The sequence below is a fragment of the Acinonyx jubatus genome, chromosome A1 (assembly GCF_027475565.1).
Source record: "Acinonyx jubatus isolate Ajub_Pintada_27869175 chromosome A1, VMU_Ajub_asm_v1.0, whole genome shotgun sequence".
Classification (NCBI taxonomy): Eukaryota; Metazoa; Chordata; class Mammalia; order Carnivora; family Felidae; genus Acinonyx; species Acinonyx jubatus.
In genome coordinates, this window is record NC_069380.1 from 2,015,280 (window position 1) to 2,037,743 (window position 22,464).

The 22,464-nt window shown below is 47.6% G+C and overlaps 1 protein-coding gene across 1 annotated transcript in view; it reads right to left on the bottom strand.

The window, feature by feature from the left end:
- LATS2 (large tumor suppressor kinase 2) overlaps positions 1-11,291 on the bottom strand; it is a 76,797-nt gene extending 65,506 nt beyond the window's left edge. The window contains exon 1 of the mRNA XM_027064518.2: positions 11,039-11,291. The gene's annotated coding sequence lies outside the window, so the exon portion shown is untranslated. The remainder of the gene's footprint in view (positions 1-11,038) is intronic.
- Positions 11,292-22,464: the final 11,173 nt, after the last annotated feature.

Sequence of the window (22,464 nt, forward strand, 5' to 3'; positions counted from 1 at the left end):
GCACCCTTTAAAGGGAAAGGAGCAGCGGGATGTGAACTTTTTGTTTCAGCGAGGAATTTTAGAACTGTAAAATGGAAGTCTGCCTCACAGACACTTTCACGTCGAAGAAACACTGATGGCCAATATTTATCCGGGCTCTACTATGTGCTGGGCTCTGAGGGTTCTATGTGAATTTACTTACGTAGATCTACCTCATAACCACACATGGCCGTAAACCTGAAGAAATGACATCAAAATTACTATTCTTTTCTTACAGGTGGGAAGGTGGAAGGTCTGAAAAGTTCTATCACTTCCTCAATGAAACTGAGGGAAGAGTCTATTTACGAAGTAAGAACCAGACTCAACACATTTTCCAACATGGAATTCATATTCCGATCCACAACGTTTAACACAGCAGTCCCTGACACGACTGTCGTAAGCCTCTGCAGACAGTGAACAATTAGATCCAAGAACTGCTGAGATTTCCCCAGGGCCTGGACCAGAGTGTTGGCAGGGAGCCAGAAACCCAGAGCTCTGCTTAATTGGTGTAAAATGGGGCATACTGTAACCACACTCATTTTCAGTGACTTCGTGGTCTAAGCATCTGTTTTGAAATACCTAACTTTCTAAAACCAGGGGTTCCCGTTCCAGCAAAAATAGAGAGGTTCTCAGGGAGCTGCCAAGCACGTATGGAGGGTCCTGAGTGATTCGATGTGTCTGAGGACAGGCAGGAGACTTAGCTCTTTTCCTGTGGGAATTTACACAGATCACTTTGTTTCCCATCTCTAGGGTCTTCTTACCCTTTCTTTGAAAACTAAAATACAGAAGACGTAAATCATACTATCTTCTCACAACACATAATCAGGGAGGGTTTCTTCACAGTCGAAATGTACTCAAGCTTCCTCTGCCACCGACTCATCTCTGTGCCATCCGCCCACTTGCCCACCTGGCAAACATTCATCCAAAGCCTACTAACTCTCAGGCACTGCTGGGACAAACAAGAACAAAACTAACTCCGCCTCGGCAAGGTGAGGGTGAGGGGGCCAAATAAACAGCTTCAAAGGACAAGAGATGCCCAAAGGAGAAAAAAAAGAAACCATGTAAGAAATGGGTGAATAAAGGAGAAAGCCAGAAAAAGCTCTGAAGCAGAGACAACTGGGTCTGAGTGTAGGGAGGAATGGAACTCCAGCCAGAGGGAACAGCATTTGCAAAGGAGCAGAGGGACAGGAAGTGTGCAGGCCCCGCCCTCACATTCACGTCTGGGTGGAGGCTTTTCCTGGAGGGTGATGGAGGCTTGAGACCCTGGAGGTGCACAGGGCTCCATCTGAAGGACCTGCATGGACACGCTGTCTGCACTCCTTGCAGATGGTGGCAAACTGTTGTCTGTGGTTGAGCTCGGGAGGGACATGGCCAGAAGTGCCCTTTTAAAGAACTGAGTCTGGAATCTAACTGGAAGGGACAACCACACACACCAGGTAGACGAAGAAAGCCTGGGTGAGAGGCAGCAACCCCAGGGAGGGAGGAGAAGAGGGCTCGGAGCTAGCTACACCTTGGCCAGGTGTCAGGGCTTGAAGACATCAACAGAGCCACCAGCAGGTGGGACATTTCCGTAGCTCGTGACTGTCCACGAAAGAGAGCAGTTAGGTGAGTGAATGGAGAGCTCGTATCCCTCCCACCTGGCACGTCTTAGGGAGCAGCGGTCTGTAATAAGCCTCATTTTACCTTCAGGCGCTATTAGCAGAGTGAGGAGGAGGTACAAGGTGTTTTGCACTCAGCCAAGAAGGGCAAGGGCCACAAGAGATGGTCCAGACTGAGGAAAAAGGAGCCGTGAGAAAGCCAAACCAAGGCGCCCTCTCTGCCCAGCCACACCGGCAGAGGGAAGGGGAGCCAGACGCAGGTGAGGGAGGCCCTGGCTGGTCCTGAGGCTTAAGAGCCACCTCTGGAATTTACTTTCAAAATGGGAAGCTGGGGCTCCCGGGTGGCTCAGTCAGTGAAGCATCCGGCTCCTGGCTTCAGGTCATGACCTCGTGGTTTGTGGGACGGAGCCCCACGTCAGGCTCCGTGCTGATACCGTAGAGCCTGCTTGAGATTCTCTCTGCCCCTCCCCCACTCTCTCCCAAAATGATAAAACTTAGGAAAAAAAACCGAAAGCTGCTGAAAGCTGGGGAAGAAGTAAGGCTTTGTTTGGGGCGGGGGTAAAGTTTGACATCACTTCTTAAGCTAAACAACTCCTAAGATCGACGACCGTTCACAGAGAACACACCCTGATGCGTAGCATCCAGATCAAGGAGTGTTGTCATGACAACTCCAGAAGCCCCCAGCCTCCCACAGACCCACGCTTCAAGGGGAACCGCGGTCACAACTTCCAGCACCAAGGATCAGCCTGGCCAGTTTTTGAACTTCATGTCCGTGGCATTCCACGCTCCGTACTCTTTGTCCAGCTTATCTGGGCCAACACCGTTTGGCTATTCACACACCCGGTATGCAGCAAGAGGGCCGCTTTTTCACTGCCGTGTCGTGTTCCATTGTGTGAGCATCCTGGCCATCCACTCTGCCACCACAGGACACGTGGGTCGGTCCCGGTCTGGAGCTGCGGCAAACTGTGCTGCTGCCTTAAGGCTGCTGAGCCCCCATGGCCCCGGCCCCAGATCTGAGTGCTGAGTCCGCGGCCCGCTCTACGACACCGCTCCCACTGCCCTACCAAGTACTTTGCGCAGTTGCGGGCAGAGCCTTGGTGGTTCATGCGGTAGCTTTGCGGGGCTATAAAAAGATGCCCCTTCGTCAAGTAAGTTCTTTGCGACTGTATTGTCATACAACGCGAGCAACTCCTGCCCTGGGGAGCTTTCCAGAGCTCTGGGGACAGTGGCCTGGCTCGCTCTTAAACATACTGAGGCCACATGTCACGATCTATCACACACCCCGGGTGAGGGGGGCAGGTAAAGTCTGAACCACAAGGAGGGTGGTTCTTCAAGGCAGGCGACAGAGGAGAGATGTGATCGTACGTACTGTCCAGAATATGTGCGTAGCGTGCGTGTCACGCGACTTTATCCGGGCAGGTAACTCCCCGCTGCTGCTCAGGTAATCTGCGAGCGGCCCAGAGTCTGCACACAGGCTGCACACGCCCTCACGGAAGTGAGCACTTACACGACGTGAGGCATGCCCTTTTACGTGCAAGGCCCTTGAACCGTGCACAACGTGAACACTCACACAAGGCGGTCCTGTTACTAGGTCTTAGGGAAGCAGAAAATAATGGCAAGCCTCTGACTTTAAGGCGCTCAGAGTCTAAGATGGGAGACAGAGGGGAGCATTGGTTACTTACCTAATGTGACAATAAAAGTCCTCCCAAAGAATTATGGGGATCTGAAACGGAATAGCAGCTGGAGAACGGAGAGAAGTGGGTGGGTTCAACAGCAGCTAAGAACCAGAACCTGTCAGGGTTGGTGACGTTCACCAGAGGACTGCTCTGGAAGAGGCGGCCAGGTTTTTGGTCTGGAAACCAGAGCTGATGGCAGTACCGTCCTCTGAGCCACGACAACCGTCGGCACAGGGAGCACCGTCCAGAAAGCAGCCTTGGTGGGGACGGAGGAGGGCAGTTACCGGGAAGTGAGGACACGTCTGGGGGAGGCTGATTCAGAAGACTGCCGTTCGGTGCAAAGGAAACAGCAGCTGGAGGTGAGAAGCCGGGCTCCCGCCCCCAGCTCTGGCACTTGGCTCCGTGAGCTGGGCCAACACTTCCCCTCTTGGAGCTTTGGTTTCCGGCTGGGCAACAAGCCTCCCTCTGTCTCCTTGACAGGGCTGCTCGGGAGATCACAGGTGAAGCCGCCTGTGACATCACTCTCCTCTGTAACGCACAACACCCTGGCCAATTATTAGAGTTACTAATAAGTTCAGGACTCAGAATCAGTAAAAACGGCTTTAATCAAGTCAAGAGACCACACCAGGGCAAACTGCAGACGGGCTCAGTGGAAAAGGCACCAAACTGAATGTAGAAACACGGGTATTTCATGCTCACTCCATGTGCCTCCTCTTTAAATATTCGATAACCGTGCTTCAAAAGTTAAAGTATCTTCCTTGTTAAAGAAAAAAAAAAAGGGGGCGCCTGGGTGGCTCAGTCGGTTGAGCGTCCGACTTCAGCTCAGGTCACGATCTCACGGTCCGTGAGTTCGAGCCCCGCGTCAGGCTCTGGGCTGATGGCTCAGAGCCTGGAGCCTGCTTCCGATTCTGTGTCTCCTTCTCTCTCTGCCCCTCCCCGTTCATGCTCTGTCTCTCTCTGTCTCAAAAATAAATAAATGTTAAAAAAATTAAAAAAAAAAAAAAAGAAAAGCACAGAGAGAGAAAAACTTAAGTCATTTGACTTCATGTTTAAAACACGTGCCTTCAGCCGGGCCCAGGATGTTCAGTTCTGAGCAGTACATGAGTTTCGAGAAGCCGACTGCTTCCCGAACAGCCAGAATCCGGTTCAATCTGTAGGACTCTGGGCAACTTAAAAGCAACAAATTCTTCCTTCCTTCTGGAACCTGGCAAGACCGTTGTCTCTGCTAGGAACAAATACCATTCCCGGCCCGATTCACTTATGCCTCCCAGAATTCTCAGCTTAAAACTCCCCTCCGCAGAAGGACCTTCCTGCCCACCCAATCTCAGAGACCCTGCTGTCCACTCCCAGCCTTCCCACAGTGCCATCACAGCGTATAGTGTGGGACTCCTCTGGAGTCACCTCCCGGGGAGGCTCCGGGGGACAGGAGCACCTGCGGTGGGGTACAGGCAGTGCAGGAACACGGCTGGCACAAGGCGGTGCACACGGGAGGAGGCCCCCAGGAAACAGCAGAGCTCTGCCCTGGGACTTAAGACGCGGCCCAAACGAAACATCCCTGAGTGAAGCTCACACATAACTATGATCAAAGTCGCACAACTACAGTCCGTCAGTCAGCCAAGAACAGGAACGCAGCTGTGACACAGGCCACTATATGGCTGGACCGTGAGAACATCATGCTAAGTGAAATAAGCCAGACACAGGAGGACACACACTGCATCATTCTGCTTACATGAGGCATCTAGAACAGGCAACCTGAGAGAGACAAAGCGGAAATGGAGATGACCAGGGCCCAGGGCAATGGGGAACTACCGTCTAGTGCGGAGAGTGTTTGTATGGATGATGAAAAAGCCTGGAGGGCAGACGGGGGTGACGACTCCAAGAACAACGTGAATGTACCTCATGCAGCTGAATTATACACTCGTGAGTGGCTCAAATGACACGTACTATGTACAATTCACTTTCATAAAAAATGGGGAAAAACCATCTAACTATTCATGTTTAGCTAACTCGCGTTTGGAGAATGGTTCCCTTTCTAAACACAGCTACACATGCAGAGACTGGACCTCAGGATGGGGCGCTGACAGGAGGGCAAAGTCCCCTCCCGGAGTGAAGTCTAATCTGCCGATGGTACACACGCCCATGCGAGGGCACCACCCCCCCCCACCCCCACCGCCACCGCCAGGATGCTGACCGTCACCCCCACCATCACCCCCACTGTCACCCCTGCCACCAGGACGCTGAAACACGTGACAGGGGACAGCTTCTGCAGAGCCATGCTCCTAAGACACTTGGCAGCTTTAGGCACTCGAGTTGCCCACAAACATCCCAGTTATAAAGCCAACCAGCACAGGTGAGGCCAGCATTTCCGTGTTGCCATCCGTATTTATTCCTGAGCCGAAAAATACCAAGTGGATGAACCCTTAAACAGAATCTGATCAGAGGTCTTGGTTTCTTTTCTTCTTGTTTGCCCCTCAACAGCTTATTATGAAAATTTTCAAACTACAGAGAAGTGGAAAGAATGACTCGGTGACACCCCATAAACCCACCACCCAGGAGAGCCCCTCCGCGTGGCAGGGAAGGAGGGCAGCACCCACTCTTCTCATGTTCTTTCCATCTTCCACCGTCGTCTTACAGCAAGCGCTGGCCCTGCGACCACCACGGGCACCGTCCTGTCTCCGCAGGCCAATATGTAAAATAGCACCTCTGGGTAAGCTGTGTTCCTGCCTGAACAATCTGGAAAGCAGGAAACTTTCCTTCAGTCTCATAAAGAACGAAAGTATTTTCGCAGCCTGAGACCTTGTATTTTAGGTTTTAGTTTGAAGACAATCGATTTCATGGCCAAATTATGAACTTAGGAAAGAATTTTTCGTGGGAATACTCACTAAACTAAGACTGCAGCTGGAAATTAGTTCCTCTGACACACCGCCATATCATTTTAATAAGTTCTTTCATCAAGAATTTCCTAAACACGGCAACCCTACGGCCTCGTGGACACGGGTTTTAAGAAATGAGGGTACCAGGCAAGGTAGGTCTGGTTTTAGAAATTTGTTTGGTATCATCAATCGATGTGAACATGCTTTAAAAGAAACTATAAGACTCCAGAATTTTAAAACCACAGCACAACCCACAAAACAAAAACTCCTCATTTTCGAACCTGGAGCTGAGACAACTACTTCAGTACAGGTGGCTCATAGAAAACTGTTACGAGCGATTATCTGAAGCGTCTATTAATTTGGCGCCATCAACTCCAATCCCGATCCTGGAAAGTGCTAAAGGTGTTCACGAACCTTTACTCTGATTTCTTAGTGCTTCGTAGACCCACACTGGTTGCTTAACGCCTATCAAGCACCAACCACAGAATCCACCAGACCCACGTCTCTCAGGACCCACACTAATGGTAAACATTGGCATTTTTTAAAAAATGGTATTTCTTGGGACTAAAATTCCACTTAAAATTGAAATCATATCCTTCCCATAATGAACTAGCAAAGCTGAAACTACATCAGGCGGCCGGGCCAGGCCTCCGGCCAGATGCTGAACGTCAGAATCACAAACCACCACGCTGATGGGCCTCTCCATTGTGTCCAGGCCAGGAAACCACACAACGGGGGCCATACCCCTCATAACGAGGGTCTTGGAGGAAATCAATGATTACATTCCCCCGGGGATCCAGGAAAACTCCCCCCCAAAACAGTGCCATCACAAGGCTGTAGTGGGCTGAGAAGTGCCATAGGTGTGCCAAAAACTTTGCTGGATATTATGAGGTCTCACCCAGATGGAACAAGGTCTCACCTCTAAATAAGCTTACTATCTAGAAGAAAAACAAACCGTCACATTCTCTATAGTTCTGCACCCGATATCTGTACGATACGTATGTATGTATTATGAACAACGGCATAAAAAAAAAAATGGAACCACAGAAGTCTGTACTCAAGATTACTCAAGTGACCAGGTTGTAGATAAATTTATTATCCGTTATTTGCAGCATTCCTAACAGCAAGCAAGCAGCTGTACAGGATGGGTCTCCTTATCTTCAACTCCATACCCGAGCAAGGGTTTTCAATCTTTGGGAAGGCCCTGCTTCCTCCCCCTCCAAATTTCAGACATACGCCAGCTAGGGAGTCAGGACACCCATCCCACTTGAGAGCCCCTGCTATGGACAGAGGTAACACTGTGACTGTGCAAAGAATCCGAGTACATGTGCCTGTTTGGGAAAAATCTGTTACAGAAAGGATCATTTCAGCAAAACTGGAAAGGCTAAAGGGCTATGATTTGATGAAGGAAGTGTGAAGCTATTCTTAGAGCCTGGAACTTCCTGTGAAAAGGCTCAAACATACAAGAGAAAGATGAACAGGCAGACAGTGTCGGGGAGGGGGCAGGTACCGTCTGGGTACATTTAATGAAAACACAGGAGTGAGACTCCAGAGGTAGGATGAGGTTAATTAGTAATGGAACACGCTGGTCCTTAGCATTCCTCATCAGGAAAACTGCCTGGAGGCAGGGAGGCCAATACTCCAACCAAGGCCCACCCCAGTCAAAAGCCAGCTTACATCCGTAAGATCTTTGCCATCCTTGCTAACTTAGAGGCTACAGAATCTACACTATGCCAAAATATAACAATAACTAGCTGTCCATAAACTTACACCACTGCTACAAAATACGAGATGTTTCACTTGTCCTCCAGAGAAATTCCTCTGAATGTCAAACGTTAGCACATGAGCGAGAAGTATTTAATTAGCTTAAAAAACTGCTTGTCACCATTAGGTGGCCATGGTCTAGATGGTAAGCAACATAAGGTTTTGTTTTCATGTGGTGACCGGCCAACATTCAGCAATGTCAAATTTCTGTCCTAATTTTAGTATCACCAACATTATCTTTATTTCCACTATTAACCCGTTTGAATAATACTTCCAAGTGAAACGATAAATCGAGTAACAGTCGCTTTAAAAAAAACAATCCAGAGAGAATAGCTAACACTTAATGAAACTGGTGGTCCGAGCAGGGCTACGGTCAAATACCAGGAGCCGTTCAAAGGCGCCGTGTGTAATAATGGCCTGCTTCCTAGAGCATCATCCACCCGACATCCAATAGGAGCGGTGACCCCTGGACTTGTGCCACAGAGGCCCAGATCTGTCCAGAGGAATTAATTACTGAGCAATAGGCTTTTTTAAAAGAGAAGGAGATTCAGAGACTTTTTTCAGCTGGAAGTCAGTCACTTTAGGGATTATCAAGCCCGACCCCTTCATTCTGCCGATCGGGATATCTTGCTCCTTAAACAGATTTACAGTCAAGACAAATTAAATGCGCTGAGTTACCTTCTGTATTTCTTCAAGCCATTTTTTAGAGGTCAGGAAGGAATACTGTTGAGAAGTTTTACATCATCACCATGAAATAAAATATAAAAACGGCTTTTCGAAAACTGTGTTGGTCTGGTTTTTCCAATACAAAGCAGAATGCCCCCCCTCCCCCAAGCTTTCCAAATCCTACCCAGTGTTTGTGGAGAATTTATCAGCTTCAACACCTTCCCCCCCCCACCGCCCCCCCACCAGAATAGTGGGATCTAGGAGCCTAGGGCTGGCTATTTACAACACAGCATTTAAAATAACAAGTCATAGTACTGTAGAAACACTCCCCTCCCACCAAAGGAAAGTCCCTCCCATCAACCCTGTGATTTGCTAAGGAAAGAAACATGTAGAGTTCCAATATACACTCTGGTCAAAACCATTTCCAACTAGATGCAGAGACTAGTAGAATCTTTTCCAATTCTAAAATTTCATGATTCTAGTAATTGACCTTAATAATTTTGCGTGATGTCTTCTGCAGATACTATCTTAAACGGCTTGACATTTGGAGACTTATTAAATGTTCGGCAATTTTAATTTCAAAGGAATGCTGGTGTATTCATGAAACAGTGTTCTATATACCTGGATAACGAGTCCAAATTTTATGAGACGCTGAATAACGTAGTGTCTTGTTAATTATAATTTAAAACAGACTTTCTTAAACAGTCTCTGCATTCTTATTTTGTAAGATTGTTGTTACTACCTTACTACAACAGCCGCTAAACAAAAAATTAAAAGATACAAAGCCTCTTAGTCTCTTGATTTAGCCCTCAAAATCGGTGGTCCATCGTGGAGGGATTTACCCCGAGATTCAACTAAATATATGGACCAAGATGTAGTTCTACAAATTTCCTAACAATAAGCCATTGTTAAAGGAAGGCCCCTCATCTACTAAACTTTAAATTTAAACCGAACACTTGTACAAAGACAACACACGTTTTGTGACTTTCATGTCAAATTTCAGTATATTTAAGTTTCTTAGTAAAATGTGGGTAAACATTCCTGTAAAAATGTAACGTATTTGCCGAATACTCTGGGAAACGCGTTCTTTGGCCCCTGAATTTTTATCTGCAAACTCATAGTCTCTGCTTAACAGCACTATTAAACGATTTTTTTAAAGTCTAGATTACTACTATATTGAGAGCATGCTCACTTATATCCTACACGGTGCGAAAATGTAAAAGTTCTTGTTTAACATTTTGTCATCACAAAGCTACAAATAAAGGGTACTTTCACCGTTACGCTTGCAAGAAGAAAAAAAAAACCTTCTAATTCGAAGGGCTCAGATCAGGTGGCCAGCAGCCCTCGAACACCGGGGCCCCCCCGCGCCGTCAGGTGAGTTTCACCTCCTTCGGGGACCGGCCTTCCCCTCCTCCTCCTGGACCACTGGGGACCCGGAATCAACAAGCTACAGGTTTGCTCCAGGCTGACACTCCCGCCCAACCCCGCGCGCCAGACTTCACCCCGAGGGAGATGCTCTTCCAGAAGTTCCGAAGGCAGGCTTGCGCAGAAGCGACTGGCAAAACTCGCCTTAACTCAGAATCCGCACCTCCGGGGTCCGGCAGGGGAGCCAACTGCACGTGAGGTTGCATCAGAAAAGACGAGCTCCAGAAAGTCGACTAAACTAGGGCGCAGGAAAGGCGTGTTATGCAACGGCCGCCGCTCTCGCGGCCGAGAAGGCGCCCCTGAAGCTCGGGCTGCGACCCGCGAGGACCCGGAGGCACACTCGGAGAGGTCGGGGCGCGCGCCGGCCGGGCGTCGCCGGGGGCCGTGCGGGCGGCGCGGCCCGCTGGGAGGAGGGTGGGGGGACGGGCGCACGGCCCGCGAGGCCACGACGCCGAGGCCTGTGCAGGGACGACGGCGCGGCCCCCGTAGACGGCGGCGCGGTGGACGCGGGATCCCGGCGCTGTCGGGCCGCGCGGCCGCGCCCGGCCCGGCCTGGGGGTAAAAGCCCAGCTCCCCCCGGGGCCGCCCCTGCCCCGCCGGGAGCCCGGCCGCCGCCGCCGCCGCCGCCGCCGCCGCCCGGCGCACAACAAAGCGGCGCAGCCCCGCCGGCCGGGCGCTCGCTCCCAACTTGCCCGGCCCCGCGGACGCCGGACGGCCCGCGACGACGCGCCGCCAGCGGAGGCGGCTCCGGGCCCGGGCCGGGCGGGGGCCGTGGCGGGGGAGTGGGGGGGTGGGGGGGGCAGGGCGCAGGGCTTCGCTCGGGACAAACTTCCTCGGCCGCCCCGCTCCCCGCCCCTCGGCCCGGCCGCCCCGCCGAGTCGGGCGCCCCTCCCGGAGCCGCGGCCCGCGGCGGCCCGAGGGCGGGCGCGGGGAGCCCCAGGGCCCCGCCGGCCCGCGGAAACTTCCAGCCGCCCCGCCGCGGCCCCTGGCCGCACGCCCCCCGCCCCTGCCCCTTCACCTCCTGGGGCGCGGTCTACACCCTCCGGGGCGTCCTCGCCCGCGGCTCCGGGGCCTCGCGCGCCGGGGGACCGGGCGCCGGTGGCTGGAGCTGCTGTTGGCCCCGCGGGGACGGGGGAGCCCCGGGCGGCGGCGACGCGGGCGGCGGCTGCTCCATCTTCCCGGGGCGCTCACGCCGAGGTTCCAGCGCGCAGACCCAAGTGGGACATTCGCTACATTGTTGGCATTCCACGGGCGTCACGTGACCCCGCCTCCCGCGTCACTCTCGGCCGCATACCAGCCCGGGCGGGGCGCCTGCGGCCCTGGCTGCTCGGCGGCCGGCCCGCCCCGCTCCGCCCCGCCGCCGCTTCCTGCCTCCCGGTCGCGGCCGCCCCAGCCCGCCGCCACCTGCCCGCGGCCTCCCCGCCGGCGCTCGCGGACCTTTCTGCCACTCTGTCACCCGCCCCCGGCTCCAGTACTGCCCCTTCGACTGCGCTGGTATGAAAGTTGGTAACTCCGTCCTTAAAGCCGCCGTTAGGCATCTCAGACCCGCCTTGGTGGAGAAAGTAAGTTAACAGGCCTGAAGGAGCCACCGAGTTACCAAACAGACGCCAGCTGCTGAGAGTAAGGGCAGAAGAGGACAGACGGCCGTTTGTCCGTGGCATCAAGTAGTAAAGAAGGACGTCCGGATGTGTATCCAAATGTGATCAGTGTGAATTCAGTCCAGCCCCACTGCCGTGGCTATTTTGTCTGCGGGAAGTGTCTCACGATGCGCGTGTTTCAAGACTATGTGGATGGTCTCGTAGACCAGCAAGTGACTTTTGCAATCCAGCCCCTCGACTGTCTTTCCATTTGTGAGCTCTGGATGCGATACAGGGCATATGCAGGGATTGTGCGGGGATTGTGCGGAGATGTGAGCTCGTGCTTCCTGCCACGCACAGACTGCGGCAGGTGATGGTAGGGACTAGTATCGTTGTAAAAGCAACTCCAGTTTCCTTTTTCATTAACAAACTCTTGTGAAGTTTTTAAATTTTAATTTGAAAAGAAACGGTAACGAAGGTCATCGTGTCCGGACGTTTTTCACGACCTTACCAGTCCCCGGTCTGTCATGCTGTGCTCTCGCCTCTCTCCCTGCCACCTAGGCTTCCAGCCCTGCCTCTGCCTTAGCTCTTCCAGGGGACCTTCCCACACAGCCCGCCTGTTTTCTGTCCGCTTTGAGCTCTGGTAATGAAACCATTCTTGTGCAACTTAGAATTCAATTTTATTTTTCAGTCTTATCCCGCACTCTATCCAGGCATCTTGCGCGGTTAAGTCCCCCGCGGATAATCCGTAATTACATCCCTCTTGCCCTCACCTGTGTACCTCCTCACTCCCACAGCGACCTTACTTTTTCCTCCCTGGCCCCCAGCGGGCTGGGCTGGTTGACATTCTTCTTTGCGTGTGTTTTAAGGTCCCGCCCTTGCTGTCTTCAAAGATGTCAACATAATTGGAAAAAAAATGTTTTTTTGGTCAAAGAAATATTGTAAATAAAAGGAATTTAGTGGGCCTTAAAATTATGTATAAAAACCCTTACAAAATTTTGTAATTAGTTACAGCATTGTTTGCAATAGTGAAAAATCCAGAAGAACGTAAAATATCCAGCAATAGGGAATAGTGGGAAAATAAAAGGTAGATATTCACAGGACAATAGAGCTAAGTGAATGAACTAGCTGTATACTTTTCAAAGGATGAATGAGAGAATTCAATTGGAGAGTGGAAAAAAGTAAGTTGCAGAACTATATATATACTATGATACCTTATTCATAAATAAATACCACAGAACCTAGACTAATCCTGTACTTTTATGAGTATAGACATGGAGACTGCAAGAAGATGCACCCAATTCAGGACAGCTGTTGCCTACGTGGAAGGAGGGAAACCAGACTGAGGAGGGAAGAATGAGGACTTGAACTTTACCTCCAGTGTGTTACTTCTTGTATTTAAAAAAGCGATGCAGAACTGTCAAAACCTTAAAATTTGTTGATTCCGGGCAAGTAGGTTCAATCATGCGTGCTGTGTTATCCTTTGTGCCTTTCTTTGAAAAAAATCTTCTGAAAATTTTCAAATATATATGGGAAGCAAAGTGGAAACAAGTAAGTTTCTAAATGGAAGCTTGCTTAGGGAAACTGACACACCTATGCAGGAGGATATTGTGATTAATGGTCATATTTATTGTTTTTCTGGGTATGTGTTTATTGATATGGAGTCATTCATTCCTTTGGGTTTTTTGTTTTTTTATTTTTTGAGTACTGCTATGAGTCATGGGCTAAAAGCAGGCACTGGGGATACCATGGAGAGCAAAACCACATGATTTATCCCCTGCTGGAGCTGACAGCCTTGTAGTGACATAATAGAGTACACTATCCAATTTTGTAAAATAATATAAGTGTATATATTTATTTTCAAAAGCTATATACAAGAATATCTATTATATAACATGTAACACAAAAAAACTTAAACATACGTACATACGTATTTTTTTTCTTTTTAAGTCCAGAAAAATATGCAGCAATGTTAAAAGTTGTAATTTCTGGATTTAGTGATTCTGGGTGATTTTTGTTTCATTTATTTTATTATTTTTTATGTACTTGATTTTCCTTTATTTAAAAATTTTTTTTAATTAACAAAATTTTTTTTAAGTTTTTATTTTAGAGAGAGAGTGCGCGCATGCTTGCGCTTGCTCATGAGTGAAGGAGGGACAGAGAGAGAGGGAGACACAGAATCGGAAGCAGGCTCCAGGCTCTGAGCTGTCAGCACAGAGTCTGCCGCGGGGCTCGAACCTGTGAACCATGAGATCATGACCTGAGCCAAAGTTGGACACCTAACCAACTGAGCCACCCCAGTTCCCCATTTTTTTTAAATTTTTTGTAAGTTTTTAAATTCCAGTGTAGTTAACACACAGAGTTACATTAGTTTCAGGTATACAGTGTAGTGTTTCCACAATTCTATACATCACTCAGTGCTCAACATGATAAGTGTACTCTTTAATCTCGGTCACCTATTTCACCGTTTTAGGTGGTTTCTGTCTGATAGTTCTTAATACTTCTAAATAGAATAGTTAACAAAAATTATGTTTAATTAAATAATCAACTAAGTAAGTACATCCACACAATTCATCGAGCTGAGAAGAGGAGGAGAGAACACAAGTCCAGCTGAGCACGAGGCCTACCGCAGTGGCAATGTTTCAATGTGTAAATAATTAACATCCCATGTATATAGATGTATGTGTGCGTCCTTACTCTATACCAGCTGTTGCCCTAAATTTGTGTATTATCTCATTTGATCCTCTAGACAACTATGTTATGAACCCCATTTTCTGGAAGAGGATCCTAAAACACAGAGTCCCAGTGACTCACCCAAGATCTAAGAGCTGGGATTCAGACCTTGGTAGATCTGGCTCCAAAGCTTAAAAACACGGGTCTCAGGAAGTCTTGATTATAGTGTACTTATAAAGAAGGAAGCTGAAATCAAATAACTCCCTTATGCTTCATCTGAGGGAGGAGGAGCGGGCGTTCTAGAGGGAGGAACAAGAACTCAAAGGCATGTCTCCAGCAGCAGCCAGAGCGGAGAGAAGCAGCCGCTGCGAGCACAAGGGGCAGTCCACTCCCAGGCAGGGCCCCCGTGGTTGTGAGGCCAGGATGTTTTAGAGGTTCTCACTGAGGCACCCGAGGAGGATGCCATCAGACTACCTACCTGTCCCCCACCCCTTCCTCAGGCTTTGAGTGCAAGAAACCTGAATGATTATGGCTCAGCCTCTTTATGCCTTAGTGCCTGGAAAGCAGCATCCGGTCCTAAAAGGCCTACAAAACTGGAAGATGAGGCACACTGATTTAATTTGTTTTATACCCAGGTATTTTGTTTCCTTGAGTAGTTTATAAATTCCACAGGAACAGGAACCATATTCTTCCCCTGAGACTACATACAAGGAACGTCTTAACTATCAATTTGAATGTATTCAATGCACTTTACGGAATTATTTTTTTTTAGTTTTTTAATGTTTATTTTTGAAGGAGAGAGAGAGAGAGAGACAGTGTGAGTGGAGGAGGAGCAGAGAGAGAGGGAGACCCAGAATCCGAAGCAGGCTCCAGGCTCCGAGCTGTCAGCACAGAGCCCAGCGCGGGGCTCGAACCCACAAACTGTGAGATCATGACCTGACCCGAAGTCGGACGCTTAACCAACTGAGTCACCCAGGTGCTCTTGAATGCACTTTAATATCTCAAATATCAACGTGTAAGTACCACCTTTTCCTCCCAACCAAGGACTTTGGGTCAGCCAAGGAGATCTCTGGTTCCAAGTTGGTTGGATTGTTCCATTCTACAAACTTGTAGCAACTTCCAAAGAAAGGATTAACCATTTCAGCTCTGTTAGTTGGAGCCTCTGTTTCAATGATGAACTTTTTTTTTTAACCTTTTTTGTAATTATGATAAAATATCCGTAATATAAAAGTCATCATTTTAACCAATTTTAAGTGTATTGTTCAGTGGCGTTATCTCCACGTCGTACAACTATCACCACCACCCATCTCCGGAACGTCATCGTCCCAAACTGAAGCTCTTATGCATTAAACAAGTCCCATTCCTCCTCTCCTCTCCTTGTTTGTTTGGGTTGTTTTGAGGGATTTTTTTTTTTTTTTTTTTTTTTTGCAGTTAATTGTTTTGCTTCTGTTGGGTGAGCAGCTCGTATTTTAACTCTGCTGTCGCAACCCCAGTCTCTAGTAATGTACCATACCTTACTCATTTTTTTGCTTTTAATCTGCTATTAGGTAAGGAAGATTACTTAGCTTACCAAACCTGTACGTACAGAAACAGCTGATGGAACTTATTCCTAGAAGTCTTCCTCTGCAGGGAGGAACGAGGGCTTTCTGATGGCTGTTTCAACTGCTAAAAGGCCATTTGCTTCTTCAGTTTCTGGACATTTCCCAAAGGGTTTATATTGTAGAAAGTCAGACTTCGGTACAAGTAGATTATTACTGCTTTTAAGAGAGTAATAGATTGCTAGGCAGTAGATGAATGACCAGTAATGTTTCATATCTTATTTTGTAAAAGCCTTTATTTAATACAAACCTACTTAATGGGTTCTACCACCAGGTTTCTTTTAAATTTTATTTTCTTTTTAAATTTTTTATTTTTTTTAATTAAAAAAGAGAGATAGTATGGGGGGAGGGGCAGAGGGAGAAAGAGAGAGAGAGAGAGAGAGAGAGAGAGAATCTCAAGCAGCCTCCATGCTCAGTGCAGAGCCCGATGTGGGAGTCAAACCCACGACCCTGGGATTGTGACCTGAGCCGAAATCAACAGACACACTCAACCAACTGAGCCACCCGAGTGCTCTGGTTTCTTCCAAATTAAAAAAAAAATAATAATTTTGGTAAAATACATCTAACTTACCATCTTCACCACTTTTTTAGTGTATAAGCTTTTATGTTTCACAATAATGAAAACAGTTCTGATACCAGAGGGGAAAATCCCCAGTATTAAGTTTTCATTTTGCATTCTTATGTGTGTTTTCGAATATTAAAATCATCTTCTCTGATTTTAGCTTATTTCTAATTGCTTTCACCATTTTCGAAAACAGGACCTCCTGGAAAACTTGATGAAACTCTCTAGGGCAACTTTAGGGGAAGGCCCAGGGTCCCAGCAAGGCTCCCAGGGTGGCCCCCTGGCCAGTGTCCACAGACCTGCCTTTCCAGCCCTCCAACACCACCGAGCACAGCTTCATTCTCCGCATAGCAGCCACTCTGCTGCTCAGATGAGCAATGAAGTATGCGATTGCATAAGTCAGGATTGCTCAAGACTTTAAGAAGATTTGTTCCCAGAAGACCTCAAAGAAACACTGTCAAGATAAAAATCACATTCTGCATTTAGAGAATTCTTATGTTGACACTTCACATTATTAAGAGACGAGTTGCTAAAGCAAATTTTCTTTTCTTACCACATCCCCCGTTAGCTTACTTTTCATGCTGAGTGAGCTATGACAGCAACACCAGCTATTTATTATTTCTCGTTACGTGTAGAGTTGGCTGTGATTTCTGTTTTCTCTGCAGACATGAGCAGTACGTTGTTGTGTCTGTAACTGAAATACAAATCCCACCGACAAGGTCTATATGCTCCGATATGTTCTAAAACCTTCCATTCAAGTTTTTAATTTAACCTTTTGCAGTGAACCTTGGCAAAATTTGCTTTAGGAAGAACTAAAAGTGTGAGGCTCAAAACTCTGATCTCCACAAAATCAATTTCGGTAACGAAATTAACATTCTCAAAGGGAAACATCTGAGCCAATCTACATTGACAATAACTATTTAATTGGGTAATTGTAAAAGACACATTTTCATGGTCTATTTTTAACTTTAAAATTAACTACTAAATGTCATCTTGGTTGTTATTGAACAGTTGCTTTTAAGACCATGCATTTTGTTTCATTAATCAGATCTGAAAAAACAAAACAAAACAACAATTGAGTGTGTTATCTTCAGATGCTTGATAAATGGGTTTTGATAGTAAAAACCACGATGAGATGATAAGGCAATTTCACATGCAGAAGTGGAAGGAGGCCAGTGACAGAGAGGCGGCCAAATTTCAAAGAGCAAAGGGAAATCTGTAGAAGTCTGGAAGCACTCATGCAGATTGTATTCGATAGCTGGTAACCCCAGGACAAAAAGAGTTTCTTGGCTTGGGGTCGAAACTTGAAAAATGTCCCAGAGCTAATACCCTTCAGGAAGAGGTGAGAGAAAGAATTAAAGTTTGAGGTAAAGATACTTGGAAGGGGGAGAAGGGCGGCAGCAAAGTCATGGGAAAGTCTGGTATTCCAGGCATGCGGAGAATGGACAGAATGAAGAGAGTAGGGAGAATGTTAGAGAAATAGGGCCATGAAGTAAACAGAGAAGTGGAGAAGACCAGATGGCATCGCTCTGTCAAATTAATACCTGGGTGGGAGAGAGGAGCTGAAAGAATATTGGTGTGATATCACGGGAGGTGAGAGAAAGTTAAACTGAGGGGAGGGGAAGAGAGGATAACGCTCTGGTGGAAATTATCACGGTGCCCAGAGTTCACACAATGAAAGAACAGAGCAAGGTTTATGTCTACACCAAAAGGTAACCTTAAAGAAAAGAGGAGATCTTGAGTTTGCCTACCATTTCTCTCTGGTGTTTTGCCTAAAGAGGAATTTTGGGGGTGTTCATGGGTAACAGAAGTTACAGTTTGCATTTGAAAGTCCCACATACTCGTTTCCACACTTCCAAGCAATGCTGGACATTTCCACGTATGTGTCTTGACAACCTTTCAAAGTCAAAATGGTCTCAAATGGAACACGTATATTCATTCAAATATTTATTGAGCATTTACAATATGCTAGGCTTGTCACCCTCTCCAACAAGTACCTAATTTGTTCAACGTTGGGGTTGGGTTCAACACTCGGTGCCCAGATGTACTAGGCACCTGGGACAAAATGCTGAAAATGGGCATTATCACGGAGCTTGCAAGTCTAGCCGGAGAGGTAGATAACAATCAGGTCCACGCTATAAACAAATGGAAATTGTGGATTCTGGTTTGTACTATAAAAAGACACAAGTATCCGTGAGATTTTATAAAAGAGGGGATGTGACCTGGTCTAAGAAATCAAGAAGCACTTTAGCTGAGATGTAAAAGATGCAAAGAAATTAACAAGATGGAAAGCATTCCAAGAGAGACAACTGCCCATGCAAAGGCCCTGTGGGGGAAAGATCGGCACACACCACTTCGAACATTAAAAAGAGGCCATTGTTATTGGAATGCAGAAGTAGGGGGTGGGGGTGAAGACAGAGAGGTGGGCAGAGGTCAGGCTACATCGGGTCTTGCAGGTCGTTTTAAGGAATTTAGTTTTTATACTCAGAACAATGGGGAGTCATGAAAAGGTCATAATGACCTGATGGAATGACATGATCTGATGAGTTTCCAAAAGATCATTCTGGCTGCTAAGTGAAAGGATGAGTGGGAGCTGAGAGAAAGGAGGCAAAACTAGTTGAGGTGACAAGTGATACAGCTTGGGCTAAGACGGTAGCAATGGACATGGAAAAGAGTAGATGAAGTGGAGAAAGGTCGACAGGATGAGCTGAGAAGGGAGTGGCTCCTAGGTTTCTAACTTCCAAAACTGGGGGGCCATAGTGTCCAACCAATGGACTGAGATCAGGGCTTTGGTGTTGGAGCTATCCTTTGAGGTGGAGTGAAGTGAATGGAGGTGTTATGAAGGCTTTGTAACTCAGGAGAAATCTGATCAGGAGGTCCAAACTGGTGAGTTTCTTGCTCGTACTGCGGGTGGCCCCTAAAGCTCAAAGTGTACAAGAATTTGCCCCCGGGGACCGTGTAGAGGGAGAGGGGAAGGAGACTTGACCGTTGAGGAAATGCAACATTTCACGGTGATGTAGAGCAGGGTCAGCCTGTACGGGAAATAGACAAGCTGCCAGAGGGCCTGAAGTAAACGTGGTTTCACAGAAACAAAGGGAAGAGTGTTTCAGGGAAGGAGGGATCAACAAAGATATAAGCTACTCAGAAGGGAGGTAAAATGAGAAGTGAAAAATGTCCATTGGCCTTAAAGACCCAGCAGTCATTGGAAGCTTAGCAGAGAGCTCTGCTGGGAGGCTGATAAGGGAAGATGTTAGATGGGAGGACTTCCCGTCGAGTGAGGCAGCAAAGACCAAAGCAGATTCTGGGACGTGCAGTTGGAAAGGTGAGGAAGTGAAAGTGGTTGGGGGACAAGGAACGTTGGGGCGGGGGCAGGGCTCGTTTCCAACGGGCGAAGTCTGCTGCTGTAATAGGTTAGCACACAATTAGTGACTTGAGGAAGCACAGGGTTATTACCTTCCCACCTGGCGGGTCAGAAGAGAAGGCCCGCAGCACAGGGGCAGGATGGGCTAGGAGACCCCAGCGTGTCCATTCCCTCTCCTTTGTAGGCCAGCACCTGGGCCTACATGGGCCCCCCCACTTTCAGTTTCTTCTGTCTCCCACCCATTCTTCGCAGCCCGAAGCCACATTAGTTTTCCTAGCGTACAGCCTACTCAGAAACCTCTAGGGGCTCCCCGCTGCCTACCGAACAAGGCCTAGACTCTCTGATAATCGACGCCCTCCGCGATGAAGTGGAAAAAGGTGCTTCCAGGCTTCTCTTGCACTCTTGGACTCTGTGTGTGCATGTAGGTGTGCCCTAGACCTCCTGCTTGGAATCTGGCTCCACATTGTGTTTTGCCAAGTCTCGCCAAGCTTCGCTGTCTTCTCCCCAGTTTCTCTCCTGGTTGAAATCCGACCCCCATATGGGAGGTAGCGGAATGCCCCCCCCCAAGATGGCCACACCGTAATGCCTGGAGCCCGAGAATGTGTCACCCCACATGGTGGAAGGGACAGCGCAGATGTGATTAAAGTTACAGATATTGAGATGAGGAGATTATTTTGTATTATTCAGGTGGGGCCCAGGGTAATTAAAAGGGTCCTAAGAAGTGGAAGAAGGCAGATGGGAAGGATTTGACCTGCAGCTGGCTTTGGAGACAGAGGAAGGGCCACAATCCAAGGAATGCAGTGGCCTCTAGAAGCTTTGCAAAGCCTTTGATTTACAGCCAGCAAGAAAACAGGAACCTCAGTCCCACAACTGGAAAGAACTGAATTCCACTAACAACCCAAGTGGATGGGAAACAGACTCCCCCACCTAGTCCCCAGGAAAGAACTCAGCCCTGATAATGCCTTGGTGTTTGCCATCGAGATCCGTGCCGGCCTCCAGAACCACACAAGACATTTGTGTTGCTTTAAGCCACTAAGTTTGTGCAATTCGTGGTGGCAGCAATAGGAAAGTGCCACAGTCTCCTTCGTGGGGTTTCTCCTTCATTAGACACAGTTTCTGATTCAGTGTCTCCGAGAAGCTATCCTTGACCATTGAAGCGAGAAGTGACCACTTTCCTTTCTTTTCATCTCCCAGCAGCACTGTGTGGGACTTCTCTCTTGGTGAGAAATGGTCTGGCGTCCTGGGTATTTGCAGACGGGTCCTAATTCTCCTGTTAGACTTCTAGCTCCTCGGGGTGGGTGGGTTTAGGCATGTATAAGGAGCTGCCACAGTGTGTAGCCACTTGCCCAGTTCATAGGAGCTGCTCAACCATTGCGTTCACTTTCTTTTGCTTTGTTTTTACGTAATCACTAAACAAATGGAAACCCTATAAAGGTGGCAGAAGACAAATAACCATAGTAAGTGTACCCTTTCTCTTCTCTTTTCCCTTACGTTAAATATTATTATCCTAACTCGGAAATCAAAGGCCTTTCCTTTACTATCATCAGTGGCCCCAAAACCATTTGGATATTTAGTTCACAGAAAATATTACTCCCATCACATAATTAATTGCGATTAGTTCTATTTCATGCCTTTCCTCAGAAGCAGACCTTGGAACTTTAGGGAGTTAATAATAAATAAGAATGGATAAAGAGACATGTTTACCTGTAAATGGTTGCTGACAGCCAAAGTATTCTGTTTCTTTTTTTTTCTTTTCTTTCTTTCTTTTTTTTTTTTTAAGTGGGCTCCACACCCAACTGGGGCTGGAACTCATGACCCTGAGATCAAGAATCGCGTGCTCTACTGACTAAGCCAGTCAGGCACCCCCCCCCCCGCCGAGGTATTATGTTTCTTAATATTGCTGATTATAATCAGTTACATTCACACCAAACAGGACTTGGCTTCCTTATGAAGAACTAAGTCTGCATTTTAATGTTTCTTTTCCAGGGTGGAATTATGAGGGAGGAAACAGTACAATGGTGAATATAAATTATATTTAAACTTAGAAAGAGAAAACTGTGTTAAAAAAAAAAGTTCCCCCAGATCAAGTGACATGTTCATACCCATCTATACTGAACAAATGCCACGATGAAAATAGCAAGATGGATAGAACATTTACACACTACTAAAGATCCCAAGATATGAAGCTACAATGGTCAAAGAATCACTGCGAAAGCATAAAGCAAGATTCAGATATTAGAGACGATTGCTCCCTTGACAATGGATACATGAATTTCACAGATCCCAGAACTAGAAAGCTAAGAAGTCAAGAGGAAAGGCAAATATTATCTGAACAGCTGAAACCACTAAAAATCACAACTCAGAGCTGAACTAACAGATTTTTACACTGAGAGGTCAGAATGATAGATTTTGTTTTTACCAGGCTCTTGCTGGATTTTAAGCTTCCACGATACCCTCCCAGTATGCCCTTATTTAGCAGATAGTATACTATATATGAGTTGAAGATCTCTCTAGCGAGCGTGCAACTATGCAAATACTGAACGTAGCTAGCTACAGAAATCTAGAGAAATTGTAGATAAAATCTGGCTGGGAAGGAAAGAAGTGACGGGAAAACAGAGGGAGAAGCCAGAAGTCCAACTGGACCAGAAACTCAGAGAAAGAGCCCTCCGAAGG